Source organism: Ranitomeya variabilis, chromosome 5, assembly GCF_051348905.1.
Source record: "Ranitomeya variabilis isolate aRanVar5 chromosome 5, aRanVar5.hap1, whole genome shotgun sequence".
Classification (NCBI taxonomy): domain Eukaryota; kingdom Metazoa; phylum Chordata; class Amphibia; order Anura; family Dendrobatidae; genus Ranitomeya; species Ranitomeya variabilis.
Window position 1 is genome coordinate 678557783 of NC_135236.1, and position 17576 is coordinate 678575358.

Consider the following 17576-nt stretch of genomic DNA (forward strand, 5'->3'; position numbering starts at 1 on the left):
TATTCCCTCATCTGTGTCACACCAGACTTAAGGTCATCAGCCCACGAAGTCTGCTGCCACATGGTGAGCGATCTGCGTGGCTGCCCTGTCCCTTGCGGTAGCACAGCATTCTCCTTATTCACACTCATTGTTATTGGGGGTTCCCTCAGCCGTTTCGTGCCAGATCAGAGGGCATCGGTCCATGCGATAAGCTACCACATTCTGGAGCCACCTTGTACCCGCCTCGTCCTGTCCTTGTTCCCAGTCTGAGTTCCAACTCTGCTGCGGCCCGATGCTGTCCTGGCCTGCTACTGTGGATGGCTGTACTCCCGCTTATATAATGTTGCGGGGCTACTGAGGAGCTTGGGCTCAGACGCCCACCCAAGCTGTATGGGCACCACAGCCCCAACTGACTTTATCCAGGAAGCTACTCCTGCCTTATCCCAGTAAATCCCTCCTATGTTTTAACCATCTATAGTATGGAAACCTATTCTTACTAAACATACTAGAATGTCCCTACATCTAGTGGCCAAAAATGGGCACTATGCTCTCCCTAACACAAACATTATGCAATACATTACATACAATATATATACATATAGCAGCATAGAAAGCTTACTGTAAATGGGTAGACTTTATTTCCCCTTACAGCTCTCCAACCTCTTGAGTTGGCTTTTCATGGCAGCAGTGGGTGTATCGACACCTAATCTTCCACCTCTCTTGTTTCCGTTCTTTTCCCCTACACATGTATGATCCATGTGGCTGAGCGCTCATATGTTCTACTTAGGTTACAAATAAAAGGACAAGATGTGGTGAAATCCAACGTCTTCGGGTTCTCAATATTTGTTGGAGCAGCACATCCTCATACAGACTTAGGTGAATTCATGTCCTTCACCCTCCTCCTCGCTCCAGTCGCCATATTCTTCCGCTTGTTGACAGTAAGCGAGGACATTATCACAGCTTGTGAGGAGCGATGGCAGCGCGGAGAGGATGGGGTGACACACCAGACATGAGGATGATGAGGGAGATGGCGTCAGCGTACAGTGCAGTCATCTTATCGCCTCGGGTCTTTGTCCGCATGGAATGACGTTAATATGCGCTAATGTCTGACCTTTCCTGTGATGGATCTGTATGGTGTGATGGCGGCCGTTCCCCAACGGAGGATGAGGCTAATTACTACTGAGTAACCTACTTTACAGGAGGAGAAAAACTGCAAATATAAATACAGGAGGCGATGTATACGGTATAAATATATAATAAGGGGACGGTGTATGCGGTATAAATATATAATAAGGGGACGGTGTATGCGGTATAAATATATATACAGGGGGTGGTGTATGCGGTATAAATGTATATACAGGGGGCGGTGTATATGGTATAAATATATATATACAGGGGGCGGTGTATACGGTATAAATATATAATAAGGGGATGGTGTATGCGGTATAAATATATATATATATACAGGGGGCGGTGTATACGGTATAAATACTGTATATATACAGGGGCGGTGTATACGGCATAAATATATATACAGGGGACTGTGTATACGGTATAAATATATATACAGGGGACGGTGTATACGGTATAAATATATAATAAGGGGACGGTGTATGCGGTATAAATATATATACAGGGGGCGATGTATACGGTATAAATATATATACAGCGGACTGTGTATACGGTATAAATATATATACAGGGGACGGTGTATACGGTATAAATATATAATAAGGGGACGGTGTATGCGGTATAAATATATATACAGGGGGCGGTGTGTTGTGAATTCCGCTCTTGGGCTCCCTCCGGTGGTTGTAAGTAGCACTTTTGTGAATTCTGCTCTTGGGCTCCCTCCTGTGGTTTTGAGTGGTATAGCTGCTTTTTGGATTTAGCATCAGCAGCTGCTTCCACTGATCGTCTTTCTGGCTCGGCTATTTTAGTCTGGCCTTATCCCTCAATCAATGCCAGTTGTCAATTGTTCCTGCTTGGAGTCACAGCTCTTTTGGATTTCCCTGACACTCTGACCCGTTCAGCAAAGATAAGTCCTTGCTTGTCGTTTTGCAGTCCACTTGTTGTGGACTTATTGTTCAGCACATTCTATGTTTTGTTCATTTGTCCAGCTTATCAGTATGGATCTTTTCAACTAAGCTGGAAGCTCTGGGCTGCAGATTTTGCCCTCCACACCTTTAGTCAGGTGTGGAGATTTTTGCATATCTCTGCGGTGGACTTTTTCTAGTTTTTATTACTGACCGCACAGTGTTCTTTCCTGTACTATCTATCTAGCTAGAAGTGGCCTCCTTTGCTAAATCTTGTTTCATACTACGTATGTCATTTCCTTCTCCTCTCACAGTCATTAATAATAATAATAATAATAATAATTTTTATTTATATAGCGCCAACATATTCCGCAGCGCTTTACAACTTATAGAGGGGACTTGTACAGACAATAGACATTACAGCATAACAGAAATCACAGTTCAAAACAGATACCAGGAGGAATGAGGGCCCTGCTGCTCGCAAGCTTACAAACTATGAGGAAAAGGGGAGACACGAGAGGTGGATGGTAACAATTGCTTTAGTTATTTGGACCAGCCATAGTGTAAGGCTCGGGTGTTCATGTAAAGCTGCATGAACCAGTTAACAGCCTAAGTATGTAGCAGTACAGACACAGAGGGCTATTAACTGTATAAAGTGTATGAGAACATGATGCAAGGAACCTGATTATGTGTTTGTTTGTTTTTTTTTTGTTTGTTTGTTTTTTCTATTTTTAATAGGCCACACAGGGATAGTTAGGTTAATGCGTTGAGGCGGTAGGCCAGTCTGAACAAATGCGTTTTTAGGGCACGCTTAAAACTGTGGGGATTGGGGATTAATCGTATTAACCTAGGTAGTGCATTCCAAAGAATCGGCGCAGCATGTGTAAAGTCTTGGAGACGGGAATGGGAGGTTCTGATTATTGAGGATGCTAACCTGAGGTCATTAGCGGAGCGGAGGGCACGGGTAGGGTGGTAGACTGAGACCAGAGAGGAGATGTAGGGTGGTGCTGAGCCATGGAGTGCTTTGTGGATGAGGGTAGTAGTTTTGTACTGGATTCTGGAGTGGATGGGTAGCCAGTGTAATGACTGGCACAAGGTAGAGGCATCGGTGTAACGGTTGGTGAGGAATGTGATCCTGGCAGCAGCATTCAGGACAGATTGGAGTGGGGAGAGTTTGGTAAGAGGGAGGCCGATTAGTAGAGAGTTACAATAGTCCAGACGGGAATGAATAAGAGAAACAGTAAGAGTTTTTGCAGAGTCGAAAGTAAGAAAAGGGCGAATTCTAGAAATGTTTTTGAGATGCAGATAAGAAGAGCGAGCCAGTGATCGGATGTGGGGGGTGAATGAAAGCTCGGAATCAAGGATGACCCCAAGGCAGCGGGCATGTTGCTTTGGAGTAATGGTGGAACTGCACACGGAGATGGCAATGTCAGGCAAAGGTAGGTCAGTAGAGGGAGAGAACACGAGGAGTTCAGTTTTTGACAGGTTCAGTTTCAGATAGAGGGAGGACATGATGTTAGAGACAGCGGTAAGACAATCACTGGTGTTTTCTAAGAAGGTCGGAGTGAAAGCAGGAGAAGAAGTGTATAATTGGGTGTCATCAGCATAGAGATGGTACTGGAACCCAAATCTACTGATTGTTTGTCCAATAGGGGCAGTATACAAAGAGAAGAGGCGGGGGCCTAGGACTGATCCTGGATGAACCCCAACAGTAAGGGGAAGGTGAGAGGAGGAGGAACCAGCAAAACATACAGTGAAGGATCGGTCAGAGAGATAGGAGGAGAACCAAGAGAGAACGGTGTCCTTGATGCCGATGGAGCGGAGCATAGTGAGGAGGAGCTGGTGATCCACAGTGTTGAATGCTGCGGAGAGATCCAAGAGAATTAGCATGGAGTAGTGACCATTAGATTTAGCTGTTAGTAGGTCATTAGAGACTTTAGTGAGGGCAGTTTCAGTAGAGTGTAAAGAGCGGAAGCCAGATTGAAGAGGGTCGAGAAGAGAGTTATCTGAGAGATAGCGGGTAAGTCGGGAGTGGACCAGGCGTTCCAGGAGTTTAGAGATGAAGGGAAGATTAGAGACAGGTCTATAATTAGCGGCACAGTTTTGGTGGGGGGCTGTCCTATCCTTTGGGGATTTTCTCTGAGGCAAGGTAGCTTTCCTATTTCTACCTTTAGGGGTAGCTAGTTCTCCGGCTGTGACGAGGTGTCCAGGGAGTGACAGGAACATCCCACGGCTACTTCTAGTGTTGTGTTAAGATCAGGAACTGTGGTCTGTATAGTTATCACCTGCTCAGAGCTAGTCGCATGTCACTCCTAAATTACCAGTCCATAACAGTACAACTGGCCAAAAATGAGTTGAATGCATCTCAAAAGAAGGAAAAGAAAAAGAGTTCTGAGCCATTTTTTTTTTCTTTAGTCTGTTTTGTCTTTTTCCTGGGTGGATTTGGGCGCGGACATGGATGTTCAGGGTTTGTTTTCTCGTGTGGATCAGCTTGCTGCAAGAGTTCAGAGTATCCAAGATTATGTTGTTCAGACTCCAGCCTTAGAGCCTAGAATTCCTACTCCAGATTTGTTTTACCGGGATAGATCTAAGTTTTTGAACTTTAAAAATAACTGCAAATTGTTTTTTCCTCTGAAACCCTGTTCCTCTGGTGACCCCACTCAGCAAGTTAAAATAGTTAATTGTCTGCTGCGTGGTGACACTCAGGACTGGGCATTCTCCCTTGAGTCTGGGGATCCGGCATTGCTTAATGTAGATGCATTTTTTCAATCGCTCGGATTATTGTATGACGAACCTAACTCTGTGGATCATGCGGAAAAAACCTTGTTGGCCCTGTGTCAGGGTCAGGAAGCGGCAGAATTGTACTGCCAGAAATTTAGAAAATGGTCTGTGCTCACTAAATGGAATGAGGATGCTCTGGCAGCAATTTTCAGAAAGGGTCTTTCAGAAGCCCTTAAAGATGTTATGGTGGGGTTCCCCACGCCTGTTGGTTTGAGTGAATCTATGTCCCTAGCCATTCAGATTGATCGGCGCCTGCGTGAGCGCAAAGTGGTGCACCATATGGCAGCATCCTCTGAACAGAGTCCTGAGCCTATGCAATGTGATAGGATTCTGACTAGAGCGGAACAGAGGGGATACAGATGTCAGAATGGGCTGTGTTTTTACTGTGGTGATTCTGCTCATACTATTTCTGATTGCCCTAAGCGTATTAAGAGGGTCGCTAGATCTGTTACCATTAGTACTGTAGAGCCTAAGTTTCTCCTGTCTGTGGCCCTGATTTGCTCATTGTCATCTTTCTCTGTCATGGTATTTGTGGATTCAGGCGCTGCCCTGAACTTAATGGACTTAGACTTCGCCAGGCGCTGTGGTTTTTCTTTGCAGCCTTTGCAGAGCCCTATTCCTTTGAGGGGTATTGATGCTACACCGTTGGCCAAGAATAAACCTCAGTATTGGACTCAGCTGACTATGTGCATGGCTCCAGCACATCAGGAAGATTGTCGTTTTCTGGTGTTGCATAATTTACATGATGTTGTTGTACTGGGTTTTCCATGGTTACAAGTACACAATCCAGTGTTGGATTGGAAATCGATGTCTGTGACTAGTTGGGGTTGTCAAGGGGTACATAGTGACGTTCCTTTAATGTCAATTTCCTCTTCCCCCTCTTCTGATGTTCCTGAATTTTTGTCAGATTTCCAGGATGTATTCGATGAGCCCAAGTCCAGTTCCCTTCCTCCACATAGGGACTGTGATTGTGCTATCGACTTGGTTCCTGGCTGTAAGTTCCCTAAGGGCCGACTCTTCAATCTGTCTGTGCCAGAGCATGCCGCTATGCGGAGCTATGTTAAGGAGTTTTTAGAGAAGGGGCATATTCGGCCGTCTTCGTCACCATTGGGAGCGGGATTCTTTTTTGTTGCCAAGAAGGATGGCTCCTTGAGACCCTGTATTGATTATCGCCTTCTTAATAAGATCACGGTCAAATTCCAATACCCTTTACCTTTGCTCTCTGATTTGTTTGCTCGGATTAAGGGGGCTAGTTGGTTTACCAAGATTGACCTTCGAGGGGCGTATAATCTTGTTCGTGTTAAACAGGGTGACGAATGGAAAACTGCATTTAATACGCCCGAAGGCCATTTTGAATACCTGGTGATGCCTTACGGGCTTTCTAATGCTCCTTCTGTATTTCAGTCCTTCATGCATGATATTTTCCGCAATTATCTTGATAAATTCTTGATTGTGTATTTGGATGATATTTTGATTTTTTTCCAATGATTGGGAGTCTCACGTGAAGCAGGTCAGGATGGTATTCCAGATCCTTCGTGATAATGCTCTATTTGTGAAGGGGTCTAAGTGCCTATTTGGGGTCCAGAAGGTCTCTTTTTTGGGGTTTATTTTTTCTCCTTCATCTATAGAAATGGATCCTGTTAAGGTCCAAGCCATTCATGACTGGGTTCAACCCACATCTGTGAAGAGCCTTCCGAAATTTTTGGGCTTTGCTAATTTTTATCGCCGTTTCATTGCCAACTTCTCTAGTGTGGTTAAGCCCCTGACCGATTTGACGAAGAAAGGCGCTGATGTGGCAAATTGGTGCTCTGAGGCTGTGGAGGCCTTTCAGGAGCTTAAGCGCCGATTTACTTCTGCTCCGGTCTTGCGTCAGCCTGATGTGTCTCTTCCTTTTCAGGTTGAGGTTGACGCTTCTGAGATTGGGGCAGGGGCCGTTTTGTCACAGAGGAATTCTGATGGTTATTTGATGAAACCGTGTGCCTTCTTTTCCCGAAAGTTTTCGCCTGCAGAACACAATTATGATGTCGGCAATCGGGAGTTGTTGGCTATGAAGTGGGCATTTGAGGAGTGGCGACATTGGCTTGAGGGAGCCAAGCATCGCGTTGTGGTCTTGACCGATCATAAGAATCTGATTTACCTCGAGTCGGCCAAGCGGCTGAACCCTAGACAGGCTCGATGGTCCCTGTTTTTCTCCCGTTTCGATTTTGTGGTCTCATATCTTCCGGGATCTAAGAATGTTAAGGCGGATGCCCTCTCTAGGAGTTTTTTGCCTGATTCTCCCGGAGTTCTTGAGCCGGTTGGCATTCTTAGGGAAGGGGTGATTCTTTCTGCTAAATTACCAGTCCATGACAGCGGTGTATACGGTATAAATATATATACAGGGGACGGTGTATATGGTATAAATATATAATAAGGGGATGGTGTATGCGGTATAAATACTGTATATATACAGGGGCGGTGTATAAAGTATAAATATATATACAGGGGGCGGTGTATACGGTATAAATACATATTCAGGGGACAGTGTATATGGTGAAAAAATATATATACAGGGGACGTTGTATACGGTATAAATATATATACAGGGGATGGTGTGTACGGTATAAGTACAGTGGGGAAAAAAGTATGTAGTCAGCCCCCAATGGTGCAAGTTCTCCCACTTATAAAGATGAGAGCGGCCTGTAATTGACATCATAGGTCGACCACAACTATGAGTCACAATGAGAAAACAAACCCAGAAAATCACCTTGTCTGATTTGGAAGATTTATTTTGCAAATTATGGTGGAAAATAAGTATTTGGTCATTACCAAAAGTTCATCTCAATACTTTGTAATATATCCTTTGTTGGCAATGACAGAGGTCAGATGTTTTCTGTAAGTCTTCACAAGGTTGGCACACACTGTTGGTGGTATGTGGCCCATTCCTCCATGCAGATCTCCTCTAGAGCAGTGATGTTTTGAGCCTGTCGCTGGGCAACGCACACTTTCTTCTCCCTCCAAGAGTTTTCTATGGGGTTGAGATCTGGAGACTGGCTAGGCCACTCCAGGACCTTCATATGCTTCTTACGGAGCCACTTTTTCGTTGCCCTGGCAGTGTGCTTGGCATCATTATCATACTGAAAGACCCATCCATGTTTCATCTTCAAGCCCTTGCTGATGGAAGGAGGTTTGCACTCAAAATCTCATGATACGTGGCACCATTCATTCTTTCACGTTCACAGATCAGTCGTCCTGGTCCCTTTGCAGAGAAACAGCCCCAAAGCATGATGTTGCCACCCCCATGCTTCACAGTAGGTATGGTGTTTTTTGGAAGCAACTTTGCATTCTGTCTCCTCCAAACACGACGAGTTTTTTTTCTACCAAACAGTTCTACTTTGGTTTCATCAATCATCAGACCATATGACATTCTCCCAATACTCTTCTGGATAATCCAAACGCTCTCTAGCAAACTTCAGACGGGCTCGGACATGTACTGGGTTAAGCAGGGGGACACGTCTGGCACTGCAGGATCTGAGTCCCTGGCGGCGTAGTGTGTTACTGATGGTAGCCTTTGTTACAGTGGTCCCAGCTCTGTGCAGGTCATTCACTAGGTCCCCCGTGTGGTTCTGGGATTTTTGCTCACTGTTATTGTGCTCATTTTGATCCCATGGGGTGAGATCTTGTGTGGAGCCCCAGATCGAGGGAGATTATCACTGGTCTTGTATGTCTTCCATTTTCTTATTAGTGCTGCCACAGTTGGTTTAATCACACCAAGCTGCTCCCTATTGTAGATTCAGTCTTCCCAGCCTGGTGCAGGGCTACAATTTTGTTTCTGGTGTCCTTCGACAACTCTTTGGTCTTCACCATAGTGGAGTTTGGAGTGTGACTGTTTGAGGTTGTGGACAGGAGTCTTTTATACTGATAACGAGGTCAAACAGGAGCCATCACTACAGGTAATGAGTGGAGGACAGAGGAGCCTCTTAAAGAAGAAGTTACAGGTCTGTGAGAGCCAGAAATCTTCCATGTTTTTAGTTGACCAAATACTTATTTTCCACCATAATTTGCAAAATAAATCTTGAAAAAAATCAGACAAGGTGATTTTCTGGATTTGTTTTCTCATTGTGACTCTCATAGTTGTGGTCGACCTATGACGTCAGTTACAGGCCTCGCTCATCTCTTTAAGTGGGAGAACTTGCACAATTGGGGGCTGACTACATACTTTAATCCCCCACTGTATATATACACGGGGCGGTGTATACGGTGTAGGACACTCTATAGTGGAATAGATATATCCATTATCGGCTTCTCTGTAGCTGTACATACAGTCATTGCCAATAGTGTTGGCACCCTTTAAATTGTTCCAGAAAATGAAGTATTTCTCCCCAAAAAATTACTACAATTACACGTTTTGCTGTACACATGATGTTTATTTCCTGTGTGTGAATTAGAACAACTCAAAAAAAATCTGAGAAAAAATTTGAAATTGCTCATAATTTCACACAAAACCCCCCAAATGGGCCGGGGAAAATTGTGGGTAAACAACTTTGTTTCAAGCAAGCGACTGATTGCAGGTATTTATTTCAAAGGGGCCAGCAAATATTAAGCTGAGGGCGGTAACAATTGTGTCCGGCCCATTTCTTTGGTTGTGTGTGAATATCAAGGGTGCCAACACTTTTGGCCATGGCTGTAGATACATAGTATCAGTGTATATAAATATGTATCTCGTCATCGCCATCGGGGACCTTTCGCACATTGACATGACAAGTCAAATCCCAGTAATATCAGCATGTCATGTGAAGGTATTGCCCTGTATTGGGGGGCACTCGCCACATATTGGGGGCCATCTCCTACCCAGCCTCCCATTGCGGCCCCTGCTCCCTCCCGTCTGCACATTCACAGAAAGGCTGCTTGTTCTACTCCTGGTTTTTTCCATTTTCTGGCTCTGCCTGGAATCACTTCTGAGGAATTTCTCTCTCTTGGGCTGAGAAGGAGTTTTTCTGGGAGCTGCGAGTGTTTGTGCTGTGTCCGGATGTGCAAATCTCAGGACCACCGGGCAGGGAGAGCAGCGAAGTGGGGAGAGACCCGGCGGAGGGACACAGAGGAGAGGGCAGCGAGGGGACGGAGGAGGAAGAGGCCGTGGACCAAGAGCCATCCAGGGACCACGGCCGGAGAAGGACAGGGCGTAAAGTCCGGAATATGGACGGAAGACAAACAACATGGGAGTCAGAGATACGTAGAGGGATTCATGGAAGGATGGATAGATAGATAGATAGATAGATAGATAGATAGATAGATAGATAGATAGATAGATGATAGATAGATAGATAGATAGATAGATAGATAATAGATAATGGATAGATAGATAGATAATAGATAAATAATAGAAAGATAGATACATAATAGATAAATAACATATAAATAATAGATATATAATATATAAATAGATAGATAATAGATGGATACTAGATAGAAAGATAATAGATAATTGATAGATGATAGATAATTAGGTTGATAATAGACAGATACAGTGGGGATAATAAGTATTTGATACACTGCCGATTTTGCAAGTTTTCTCACCTGCAGAGAATGCAGAGGTCTGTATTTTTTATCATAGGTACACTTCAACTGTGAGAGACAGAATCTAAAAATAAAAGAAAGAAAATCATATTGTGTGAATGTTAATTTGCATTTTATTGCAGGAAATAAGTATTTAATAAAATAGAAAAACAGAACTTGATATTTGGTACAGAAACCTTTGTTTACAGTTACAGAGGTCGGACGTTTCCTGTAGTTCCTGACCAGGTTTGCACACACTGCAGCAGGGATATTGGCCCCCTCCCCCATACAGATCTTCTCCAGATCTTTCAGGTTTCGGGGCTGTCACTGGGCAACATTGAGTTTCTGCTCCCTCCAAAGATTTTCTATTGGGTTCAGGTCTGGAGACTGGCTAGGTCACACCGGGACCTTGTAATGCTTCTTACGGAGCCGCTCTTTAGTTTCTCTGGCTGTGCGTTTCAAGTCATTGTTATGCTCGAAGACCCAGCCACGACCCATCTTCCATGCTTTTACTGAGGGAAGGAGGTTGTCGGCCAAAATCTTGCATTACATGACCACATCCATCCACCCTTCATTGTGGTGCATTTGACCTTTCTCCTTTGGAGAAAAGTATCCACAAAATATGATGCTTCCCCCACCATGCTTCATGGTTGGTATGGTGTTCTTGGGGTTGTACTCTCATCCTTCTTCTTCCTCCAAACACGGAAAGTAGAGTTGATACCAGAAAGTTCTATTTTGGTCTCATCTCGCCACATGACCTTCTCCCATGCCTCCTTTGGATTATCCAGATGGTCATTGACAAACTTCAAACGGGCCTGGACATGTGCAGGTGTGAGCGGGAGACCTTGTGTGCCCTGCAAGATTTTAATCCATGACGGCGTAGTGTGTTACTAATGGTAATGTGTGAGACTGTGGTCCCAGCTCTCTTCAGGTCACTGACCAGGTCCTCCTATGTAGTTCTTGGCTGACTCCTGACCTTTCTCAGAATCATCCTTACCCCATGAGGCGTGTCCTTACATGGAGCCCCAGACCGAGGAAGACTGACAGTCATCTTGTGTTTCCTCCATTTTCTAATAATTGTGTCATCAGTTGTTTCCTTCTCACCAAGCTGCTGCCAATTGTCCTGTAGCCCATCCCAGCCTTGTGCACGTCTACAATTGTGTCCCCGGTGTCCTCAGACAGCTCTTTGGTCTTGGCCATGGTGGAGAGGTTGGAGTGGGATTGTTTGTGTGGACAGGTGTCTTATATACAGGTAACGAGGTCAAACAGGTGCAACTAATATGGGAATGAGAGCAGAGTAGGGGGCTTCTTACAGAAAACTAACAGGTCTGTGAGAGCAGAATTCTCGCTGGTTGGTCTGTGATAGAATACTTATTTCATGCAATAAAATGCAAATTAATTATGTAAAAATCATATAATGTGATTTACTGGATTTTATTTTTAGATTCTGTCTCTCACAGGTGAAGTGTATCTACGATAAAAATTACAGTCCCTCCATTGTTTGTAGAGGGGAAACTGCAAAATCAGCAGAGGATCAAATACTTATTTCCCCAATTGATAGATAATAGATAATAAATAGATAATAGATAGATAGATCGATAATAGATAGATAATTGATAGATAATAGATAGATAATAATAGATAATAATAGATAGATAATAGATAGATAATAATAGATAATAATAGATAGATAATAGATAGATAATAGATAGATAATAGATAGATAATAATAGATAATAATAGATAGATAATAGATAGATAATAAATAGATAATAATAGATAATAATAGATAGATAATAGATAGATAATAGATAGATAATAATAGATAATAATAGATAGATAATAGATAGATAATAGATAGATAATAATAGATAATAATAGATAGATAATAGATAGATAATAGATAATAGATAGATAGATAATAATAGATAGATAATAGATAGAGAATAGATAATAGATAGATGGATAGATAGATAATAGATAGATAGATAATAGATAGAGAATAGATAATAGATAGATAGATAGATTGATAGATAGATAATAGATAGAGAATAGATAATAGATAGATTGATAGATAGATAATAGATAGATAGATGAGAGATAGATAGATAAACAATAGATGATAGATAATACATAGATAATAGATAGATAATAGATAATAGATAGATAATAGATAGATAGATAATAATAGATAGATAATAGATAGATAGAGAATAGATAGATAGATAGATAGATAGATAGATAGATAGATAGATAGATGAGAGATAGATAGATGAGAGATAGATAGATAAACAATAGATGATAGATAATACATAGATAATAGATAGATAAGATAATAGATATAAACAGCAGGATCGACGAAGAGGTAGAAAATGTAACATACCGGGAGGATGAGAAACAATGTAACAAGAAATAAACTCATGTAAACAACACAATCATCTGGAATCTGACATAATAATATAAGAGTCGCTGTCGCTTTCATTTTTATTCCATAAATCCATAGTGCACATGAAAATAAAAAAACTTTCTAATATCTGTTATCAGAGAATCGTCCTTCTTCTTGCCGCCCCGCTGATCACTCATTCCCTCAGTGACGATTGTTCCATTACTGAGACTAGAGATGACGGTTGGTGCTTGTAGGACTCTATGCAGGAGGAGGGAGGGGCTTGGCCTGTAGCTCCTCCCTTCTGTCTGCATAGAAGGATATGAGCACCAACTGTCATCTCTAATCTCAGTAATGTAACAATCGTCACTGAGCACAGATTTTACCGGGAATTGCACATTTTTTAAATGAATTATCAGTTCAAGACGAGAGATGGAAACGTTCATTGTTATTATTCAGAAACATGAGCAGCTGCAGTTTTGCTACAATGTGTCAGTCACACAATGCTTTCTCAGCTGGAGGTTATATTCTTACATTGCAGATTATGCTGTGACCATTGCTGCACAACACATCCATGGGATAAACGACCGGCTGTGCCGGGACTGCACCACGATCCCTGGTGTAGCGATGCTCAGCTGCTGCTCCCCTGGGTCTCCGCACTGCTGGGTCAGTAGATCCCCCGCGTCCCCCGCACCGCTGCAGAGCAGAGTTTGTTTCTTTTTCGGAACTTGGGATTTCTTTTGTTTTGTTCTCTTCCTAAGAAGAATTTTGATTAATCCAATCGAGGCTCAAATCAGTTTTCTCTGGATGAAGCCGGTAATAGGATCTGTACGGAGCGCAGGTGTGAGGGTCGCAGAGCTGACGGAGCAATCTCAGGTGCCCAGTGAGGGTGGCATGGCCAAGATGAGTGAAGAAGAGTTCACCAAGGCAGATCTTACAGAGAGGGGCAAGAAAAATGGAAGAGGAAAACAAAGGTCTGAGTTACCTCATGTATTATACCCCAGGGCTGCACTCACTATTCTGCTGGTGCAGTTACTGTGTACATACATTACATTACTGATCCTGAGTTACATCCTGTATTATACTCCAGAGCTGCACTCACTATTCTGCTGGTGCAGTCACTGTGTACATACATTACATTACTGACCCTGAGTTACATCCTGTATTATACACCAGAGCTGCACTCACTATTCTGCTGGTGCAGTCACTGTGTACATACATTACATTACTGATCCTGAGTTACATCCTGTATTATACTCCAGAGCTGCACTCACTATTCTGCTGGTGCAGTCACTGTGTACATACATTACATTACTGATCCTGAGTTACATCCTGTATTATACTCCAGAGCTGCACTCACTATTCTGCTGGTGCAGTCACTGTGTACATACATTACATTACTGATCCTGAGTTACATCCTGTATTATACCCCAGAGCTGCACTCACTATTCTGCTGGTGCAGTCACTGTGTACATACATTACATTACTGATCCTGAGTTACATCCTGTATTATACTCCAGAGCTGCACTCACTATTCTGCTGGTGCAGTCACTGTGTACATACATTACATTACTGATCCTGAGTTACATCCTGTATTATACCCCAGAGCTGCACTCACTATTCTGCTGGTGCAGTCACTGTGTACATACATTACATTACTGATCCTGAGTTACATCCTGTATTATAGTCCAGAGCTGCGCTCACTATTCTGCTGGTGCAGTTACTGTGTACATACATTACATTACTGATCCTGAGCTACATCCTGTATTATACCCCAGAGCTGCACTCACTATTCTGCTGGTGCAGTTACTGTGTACATACATTACATTACTGATCCTGAGTTACATCCTGTATTATACCCCAGAGCTGCGCTCACTATTCTGCTGGTGCAGTCACTGTGTACATACATTACATTACTGATCCTGAGTTACATCCTGTATTATAGTCCAGAGCTGCGCTCACTATTCTGCTGGTGCAGTTACTGTGTACATACATTACATTACTGATCCTGAGCTACATCCTGTATTATACCCCAGAGCTGCACTCACTATTCTGCTGGTGCAGTTACTGTGTACATACATTACATTACTGATCCTGAGTTACATCCTGTATTATACCCCAGAGCTGCGCTCACTATTCTGCTGGTGCAGTTACTGTGTACATACATTACATTACTGATCCTGAGTTACATTCTGTATTATACCCCAGAGCTGCGCTCACTATTCTGCTGGTGCAGTCACTGTGTACATACATTACATTACTGATCCTGAGTGACATCCTGTATTATAGTCCAGAGCTGCGCTCACTATTCTGCTGGTGCAGTCACTGTGTATATACATTACATTACTGATCCTGAGTTACGTCCTGTATTATACCCCAGAGCTGCACTCACTATTCTGCTGGTGCAGTCACTGTGTACATACATTACATTACTGATCCTGAGTTACATCCTGTATTATAGTCCAGAGCTGCGCTCACTATTCTGCTGGTGCAGTCACTGTGTACATACAGTACATTACATTACTGATCCTGAGCTACATCCTGTATTATACCCCAGAGCTGCACTCACTATTCTGCTGGTGCAGTTACTGTGTACATACATTACATTACTGATCCTGAGTTACATCCTGTATTATACCCCAGAGCTGCGCTCACTATTCTGCTGGTGCAGTCACTGTGTACATACATTACATTACTGATCCTGAGTTACATCCTGTATTATAGTCCAGAGCTGCGCTCACTATTCTGCTGGTGCAGTCACTGTGTATATACATTACATTACTGATCCTGAGTTACGTCCTGTATTATACCCCAGAGCTGCACTCACTATTCTGCTGGTGCAGTCACTGTGTACATACATTACATTACTGATCCTGAGTTACATCCTGTATTATACCCCAGAGCTGCGCTCACTATTCTGCTGGTGCAGTCACTGTGTACATACATTACATTATTGATCCTGAGTTACATCCTGTATTATACCCCAAAGCTGCGCTCACTATTATGCTGGTGCAGTCACTGTGTACATACATTACATTACTGATCCTGAGTTACATCCTGTATTATAGTCCAGAGCTGCGCTCACTATTCTGCTGGTGCAGTCACTGTGTATATACATTACATTACTGATCCTGAGTTACATCCTGTATTATACCCCAGAGCTGCGCTCGCTATTCTGCTGGTGCAGTCACTGTGTACATACATTACATTACTGATCCTGAGTTACATCCTGTATTATACTCCAGAGCTGCACTCGCTATTCTGCTGATGCAGTCACTGTGTACATACATTACATTACTGATCCTGAGTTACATCCTGTATTATACTCCAGAGCTGCACTCGCTATTCTGCTGGTGCAGTCACTGTGTACATACATTACATTACTGATCCTGAGTTACATCCTGTATTATAGTCCAGAGCTGCGCTCACTATTCTGCTGGTGCAGTCACTGTGTACATACATTACATTACTGATCCTGAGTTACATCCTGTATTATACCCCAGAGCTGCGCTCGCTATTCTGCTGGTGCAGTCACTGTGTACATACATTACATTACTGATCCTGAGTTACATCCTGTATTATACTCCAGAGCTGCACTCGCTATTCTGCTGATGCAGTCACTGTGTACATACATTACATTACTGATCCTGAGTTACATCCTGTATTATACTCCAGAGCTGCGCTCGCTATTCTGCTGGTGCAGTCACTGTGTACATACATTACATTACTGATCCTGAGTTACATCCTGTATTATAGTCCAGAGCTGCGCTCACTATTCTGCTGGTGCAGTCACTGTGTATATACATTACATTACTGATCCTGAGTTACATCCTGTATTATACCCCAGAGCTGCGCTCGCTATTCTGCTGGTGCAGTCACTGTGTACATACATTACATTACTGATCCTGAGTTACATCCTGTATTATACTCCAGAGCTGCACTCGCTATTCTGCTGATGCAGTCACTGTGTACATACATTACATTACTGATCCTGAGTTACATCCTGTATTATACTCCAGAGCTGCGCTCGCTATTCTGCTGGTGCAGTCGCTGTGTACATACATTACATTACTGATCCTGAGTTACATCCTGTATTATACCCCAGAGCTGCGCTCGCTATTCTGCTGGTGCAGTCACTGTGTATATACATTACATTACTGATCCTGAGTTACATCCTGTATTATACCCCAGAGCTGCGCTCGCTATTCTGCTGGTGCAGTCACTGTGTACATACATTACATTACTGATCCTGAGTTACATCCTGTATTATACTCCAGAGCTGCACTCGCTATTCTGCTGATGCAGGCACTGTGTACATACATTACATTACTGATCCTGAGTTACATCCTGTATTATACTCCAGAGCTGCGCTCGCTATTCTGCTGGTGCAGTCACTGTGTACATACATTACATTACTGATCCTGAGTTACATCCTGTATTATACCCCAGAGCTGCGCTCGCTATTCTGCTGGTGCAGTCACTGTGTACATACATTACATTACTGATCCTGAGTTACATCCTGTATTATACTCCAGAGCTGCGCTCACTATTCTGCTGGTGCAGTCACTGTGTATATACATTACATTACTGATCCTGAGTTACATCCTGTATTATACCCCAGAGCTGCGCTCGCTATTCTGCTGGTGCAGTCACTGTGTACATACATTACATTACTGATCCTGAGTTACATCCTGTATTATACTCCAGAGCTGCACTCGCTATTCTGCTGATGCAGTCACTGTGTACATACATTACATTACTGATCCTGAGTTACATCCTGTATTATACTCCAGAGCTGCGCTCGCTATTCTGCTGGTGCAGTCACTGTGTACATACATTACATTACTGATCCTGAGTTACAT